General features: G+C 43.6%; 1 protein-coding gene across 4 annotated transcripts in view; it reads left to right on the top strand.

The window, feature by feature from the left end:
• Positions 1 to 3,779: 3,779 nt before the first annotated feature.
• The window catches only part of ASCC3 (activating signal cointegrator 1 complex subunit 3), a 266,295-nt gene continuing 263,987 nt past the window's right edge, over positions 3,780 to 6,087 (top strand). For 2 of the 4 annotated variants that reach the window (XM_065056589.1, XM_065056592.1), the window contains exon 1: positions 4,261 to 4,476. The gene's annotated coding sequence lies outside the window, so the exon portion shown is untranslated. Of the gene's footprint in view, positions 4,109 to 4,260; positions 4,477 to 6,087 lie in introns of those variants that run through there. The other 2 variants (XM_065056591.1, XM_065056590.1) reach the window with 2 other exon arrangements.

The following is a 6,087-nucleotide window of genomic DNA, read 5'->3' as shown; positions in this document are numbered from 1 at the left end:
GCATCTCCGACACACTGACTTTTGCTAGCATTGCAGTTGTGGCCATGCACAATATGATTACTTTGTAATCATGGGCAATAGAGATTTGGGCTGTTTTCTCAGGAAGCTGCATTATCCTCGCATAATAACATTGATTTAAAATTCTTCTCCGAGCGTTGGTAACAGTGGCATCTGCAGAGAGCAGTTTAATTCTGAACGCTCGATACACCCAACACAGCAGAGAACAACAGTAAGTCAAGGATGTCTGTCAGGTTCGTCTTACAACTTCAACAGAACCTGAATTTGTGGAATTTTTTGGAGCACAGTGGTTTAATAAGTTTTCTGTTGTCAAAGTAAAGATGAGGTCATTCTAATTACCAGCCCATTTCTTTCCTGAATCTTTGAGAATTAAGGGGCAGGCTGGCAGGGGTGATACTGTTGTGGGTGTCTATTACAGGCCACCAGATCAGGGTGAGGAAGTTGATGAGGCCTTCTACAGACGGCTGAGTATTAGTTTTTAGTTGTTAAAGAGAAACAAGAGTCAATTCAATAGCCCATAAATTAGAATGTATTTGCAGGTAATAATTCAAGTGTCACCAGCTGGCAGCACTCACAGTGACCACAAGCTAGGGATCAGTCTGGTGAGCACCCGTTGTTCTTCCTTGTTTAACTCTGAGTGCAATTACGTTAAGAAACACATAAAGTGAGAAATACAGTAGTGAATTCACTCATGTAAACTCGCATGGTATTTTGCAAACTTTAAATCAGATACATTTTTTGCTTCCCAGATTCTACAATTTTGGACCTACTTCACTGAAACCTTTTTCTAAAATTCGAGTTAGAACTTCTCACATGGCTCTGCTGGAAGGATTTGATGCAAAAAGCAGAGAGACTTTTTACAGTTTTATTGGACCTGCAAGAGGCTTAACAGTCAAACAAAGGACTCAACATAGTGAACTGCAGATTTAGAACTAAATAATACTGAACTGCGGCCAAAGATCTAGTACTATAAAAGAGAGAATAAACAAAGGATTATTTAAGGTGTGGACATCAAACAAACAATCTAAGAAGGAATAAGAAGAAAAAAACTTTTTTTTCTGAGGAGCAAATTGCTCATAAGTTGATGTCATAATTTACATTTCTGTCCATCTTAGTCCATAAATAGGATGAAATTGTACTCACCTTATATATCTCCCTTTGGCTAACTTTAGATATTACATTAATATATACATATCTACATGTGAGCTGGTTATTTTATGCTCCCTTTCTGATAATTGAGAAGCCCTGGCACTCTTAGTATGATTAATCTGATTTTAGGGTGAGATGGACAGAACCTGTGTGCTTCCACTGATTCTTAAGCAAATGCAGAAGTCAAGCAGAGAACAGATTTCTGTATAGCAAGAATGTAAAACTTTTAAGACCAAGCCCTCTCTGTGAATAACCTTTTTATCACTTTTATACATCATATATGTTCAAAAAAATAGTATATATTGAAGAAAATAAGATTTTTTTTTTTCCCAAGGTACTTTGTAAGTCTACGTTAAATTGACTGCATTTGATAAAATTAATTTCATCCAATGTCTTGCACTTCATGTCCACTAAAAATCCAGCAGATAATATCTCTATTGTAAGCCATCACCTCATACATACATTCAGTATTAGTACAACCAAGGACATAGGCCCCTTAGTTTAAAAACTTGCTTCATAAATGATAATTGGAACAGTAGTAGGTTAGCATGTACAAGCTTTTATGCATCTAAAGTCTTTGAAAGACAAGTCATAGTATGGTTGTGGTATATTCCCAATGTCTGCTAGGAAATTAATATCAAGAAAAAAAGGAAGAGCCTCAAAACCATTAAGTTTCATCATTTTCCAAGATAAGGAAACAAATGTAACCTAGTAAATGGAGTATTTTTTCCATTAGTATAGGACTTCAGGCTTTGTATTGACCTGACAATGCAGGGTCTCAGAATTTGTCTGGGCTTGCCTCAGCCTGAGTTAGTTTTAGCTTGCTTTAACAGTTTTCTAGTGGTCAAGGGACTATGGCCTGATGTGTTTTATCTTAAACTCTGTCAATACCACACATGGTAGTGGTCTGACAAACTGAGGCAGTCAGCTTGTACAAAATGATTGCCATTTCTGCCAGCTGAGGCTGGGAAGGCTGTAGGGCAACTCTCAGACTTGAGCTGGGAGCCAACGAGAAGGAAACAGATTGTATGAAAACATACAAACACAATCAGGTTACAAGACAGGGGAGGAAGAAAGTAGCATCATACACCTCCTGGCAAAGAGAACAAAACCCCCACCAGGAATATTATTGTGAGGGAAGACCTCATGATGCTGACAACATCTTGTAAGCCTCTCCTCGAGAGGGACAGATATGTTGACCTTAGGGTCTTGAAAGGTGACCATAACACAAAAGGAAATGGTAGATACTACGAAGGTTTTAGCTGCATTATAAAAGGGAGTGACTTTTCTCTAGTTGATAACTTGTACTGTCAAGACTGTTAAAACATTAACTGGGCTGAAAGTCAATTATTTGTCTGATATATATGGTGAGTTCTCTTTTGCCCATAAACAAGATTTTGAGCACAACTCAAAGAGAGACAGCCTGTGATTTTATGAGATCTGCGGGTGACATGAGCTCACAAAGCCAAAGAACTCCTTGCAAAGACTAGCTTTGTAGAATTCATCCCAAATATCTGTTAAGAAAAGGTACCCTTCATTAATTATCTCTGTATGCTGTTTATCTACTAGAAAACATTCAAAGTGGTTTTTCACCTACAAATGGGAGTATACACACTTGGGAGAGTTTGCCTCAGTCTGTCCTCAATAAGAAAAAAAGTCTTGATTTGGTTAGGCTGGAAACTTGCTTTTATGCAAGGTACATGTTCCAGGGAGTCAGGAAGGAAGGGTAGATCTCTAGAATTTAAGTGACAGCTCTGACCTATAAGTCTGTAACAGAATTTCCCCCTACCTTTAAAGAAAGCAATATGCCAATGACTTGTCCTTACTCTCCATTAAAACTCTGCATTCAGAAAGAATATAAAACCAGAGGTGAAAACAGAGTATTAGGATTCATAAGAGAAATGCTCTCTTTGTTAATTATATTAAGATGCTGTCTTTTTAAAATTATACTTAACTTTGGCTTACAGATGCATGCATTAGAAATACAAAATACTGTATTTAAAGTACACACACATTTGATTTCAGAATACGATTGTAAAATTATGCTACAAAAACTGAAATCCTGAGCTATCTAGCACCAAATTGCAGCACCTTAGTTATAATCCTTGTTAGTCTTGCTTAATTTCACTACGAAGATGTTTTACAACTAAATAGAACTGATTAAAATTCAGGATTTCCAGTGTTCAGGCTAGTTGAACACTGTACAGATGAGTGCTTTAGAAACATAACTAGTTACACATAACTATCTACCAAACCCAAGACACACATGCCTTATGATTTCTCTAAACTGTCTATGTTTCCCAATTTTTAGCAAGGATGGAATATATTCCTGTCTTCTTGGGAGAGTGTTTTTGAACATCTCCAACTGTACAAATACACACACAAGTGCATCCATGCATGAGTGCTTGACTGGTTTTATATAAGCAGAATACTTGTCAGAATTGCACAGATGAAAGCAGTTCAGAGATCTCAAAAAAGAGTGGTGTTACGAGCTTTGCAAGACAGAACACAGAAAATACGTTTCGGATGACAGAAGTCAGATATACATCATCTGAATACTAACAGCTGTCCCACTGGAAGCCTCTTAAGAGTCCAGATGTACTTGCCTAGACACCCAAGCACTCTGGAATGAGAACTTTTTTTTCCTTGCAACTTGGTTTTGTCCTAAAATTATCTGACATTCTTCTTTCTCCCTCAGCTTGGTCTTTAGATTAGAAACCCCACTCCTCAGGCACACACAAGGCTGAATAAAGACGTGTAGAAGACCACACAGGGCACACGCAGATACAGAGACGAGGTCTGGGAAGCAGCAAGTGTGCAGTGTGCATTACTGGAGGAGCCCGTTAAGAGCATACTGAACTGAAAGCCACGGAAACCCACGGCCGGGGAAGCCCGAAGCACAGAAGCGGGGGCAGACACGGCGCCAGGAGCTGCCCGCACGGTACTTCGTCTCGCAGAGAACCAGGGCGGGCGGGCGGGCGGGCGGAGGTGCCGCGCAGCAGCCGCGGGCCCTCGGCGGGACGCGCTTTTCTGCACAGAAAGGGCAGGAGGCGGGGGAAGGTGGAGGCGCGGCCTGCAGCCGGGGCAAGCCCGCGCACGGCACCGGAGACGCAGGGAGGTTTGCGGGTGACAGAGGCACGTCCTGGGTGCGGACAGGGCAGCGCCCCGCGAAGCGGAGCAGCGGGCCGGACGGGCCAGCACAGCACTCCGGAGACACGGCCACGCACGCCCCGCCTGCTTGCTTGCTTTACGGCAGTGTCGCGCCACGCCGGCTCTTCACGGCAGCGGAACCGGCAGGCCGGAAGGCAGGTGCGCTGCGCGCTCGAGCGGGCGGGGGTCCGGCGGCTGCGCGGGGCGGGCGGGCGGCCGGAGCTCGCCGGGTTCGGGCGGCGGCCTTGGCGGAGGCCGGAGCATCGCCGCGCTCCGGCAGACGGAGCGGATGTTGCTTCCCGCCACGTTATTAATGGCCAGTGCTCCGGAGCCACGTTCTGGCCTCCCTGGCGGAGAGCGGGGCCGCTCGGCCCGCCCCAGCCCGGTGGCGGTGCGAGTCGTGTCCCCGCTGCGCGGGTCTCTGCCCCGGCTTCTGGGGGTGGGAGGGAGGGGGGAACGGGGCTGTTGGCGGGGACCGGCGGTTTCGGGGCAGCGGGGTGGCTGGCCGGTTCCAGGCCTGGCAGCCCCCCGGCGGGCAGGGGCCCCAGGGCCGGCGTGTGCCCGAGCCCCAGCGCTCAGCTCAGCGGGCGGTACCAGATCAGTAATAAAAGGCCGGGTCACGTTCTCCTCTCGTTCGGTTTCCGGTCCTGGCGTCAGCGTGTGTACTCAAACAAAGATAACAGGAGTTTTGTCGAGCGGAAAACGGCACAGGTGTTGAACGGACCTGAATACTTTCAGTACTTACTATTGGTATTAATAAATGTAGAGAACTAGAAATGAAGAATGAGAAACCAGCATGTGGTCATGTAGAGTGTTTTTCAGTTTCAAGTACTATTTGCTTCACTTGTATTGGTTATGGTAAAGTGACAGCTTTGTAAAATGCATGAATAGTGTCCTAAGGCTTACCTTTCAGGGGCGTTTATTCTGTTGGAATTCAAATAATACGTTTATGTAAAACTTCCTGTGAGTTCTGAATTCAGATTTTGTTGTTTCTAATGTACTAACATTTGTGTAGACCCTTTTCAGTTTTCAGGTGTTTTGAAGACTTGGCTGGGGAACGATACCATAGAAGTAGAACCAGTAGTCTCCACTTTTGCAAAGAGACCTAATAGTCAGGCTTAGTTATTTTCTTGAGGGTAGACTTGACTTGAATCTGGTCAATGACTAGAAAAAACACTAGAAGTTCTAGAGAAGATGCAGCAAGGGTTATGTATGTCCACAAGGTAGGTTGCAGAGACAAATCTTTAGGAGGAAGAAAACCAAACCAACTGTCAGTTCAGATGCAAGCTGGCTTTCGTCTGAAGACCACGTTAATTATATCAGTGAGGTGCTGAGTCTAGGTAAACACACACTACTTTTTAGCAGATACCATAGTAAAATAATTTCCTTTGGATCTGACTTGCTTCTGCCTGTGACAGAGTAAAATTGCATCATCCTGGAATTAGGTGTCTAGATATTTGGAGGAACTCTCTTTCTGTTTATATGGGAACACTGACCAACTCTCAACTAGGGCCTTTGTGCATTGTATAAATTAGTTTAAGTGTTAGACCTGCTCAGTTTTCTCTAAAAGCTAGAGTGGCCTTTGGAAGAGGTGAGATCACTAGTTCCATTGAATCAGAGAGAAGGTAAGAAATTGTCAAATGACAGTGTTCTGGCAGTTCTGTTTATCGAGCTTGCTTTGAAGCTAAACCTGAAATGATACTTAAGTAGGCTTTCTGGTTTTAAAACTAAGAAGAGCACACACTGTTCTTTTTCATGCCTTTATTTTCT

The sequence above is a fragment of the Columba livia genome, chromosome 3 (genome assembly GCF_036013475.1).
Source record: "Columba livia isolate bColLiv1 breed racing homer chromosome 3, bColLiv1.pat.W.v2, whole genome shotgun sequence".
NCBI lineage: Eukaryota > Metazoa > Chordata > Aves > Columbiformes > Columbidae > Columba > Columba livia.
This window is presented reverse-complemented; position numbering and strand designations above follow the sequence as displayed.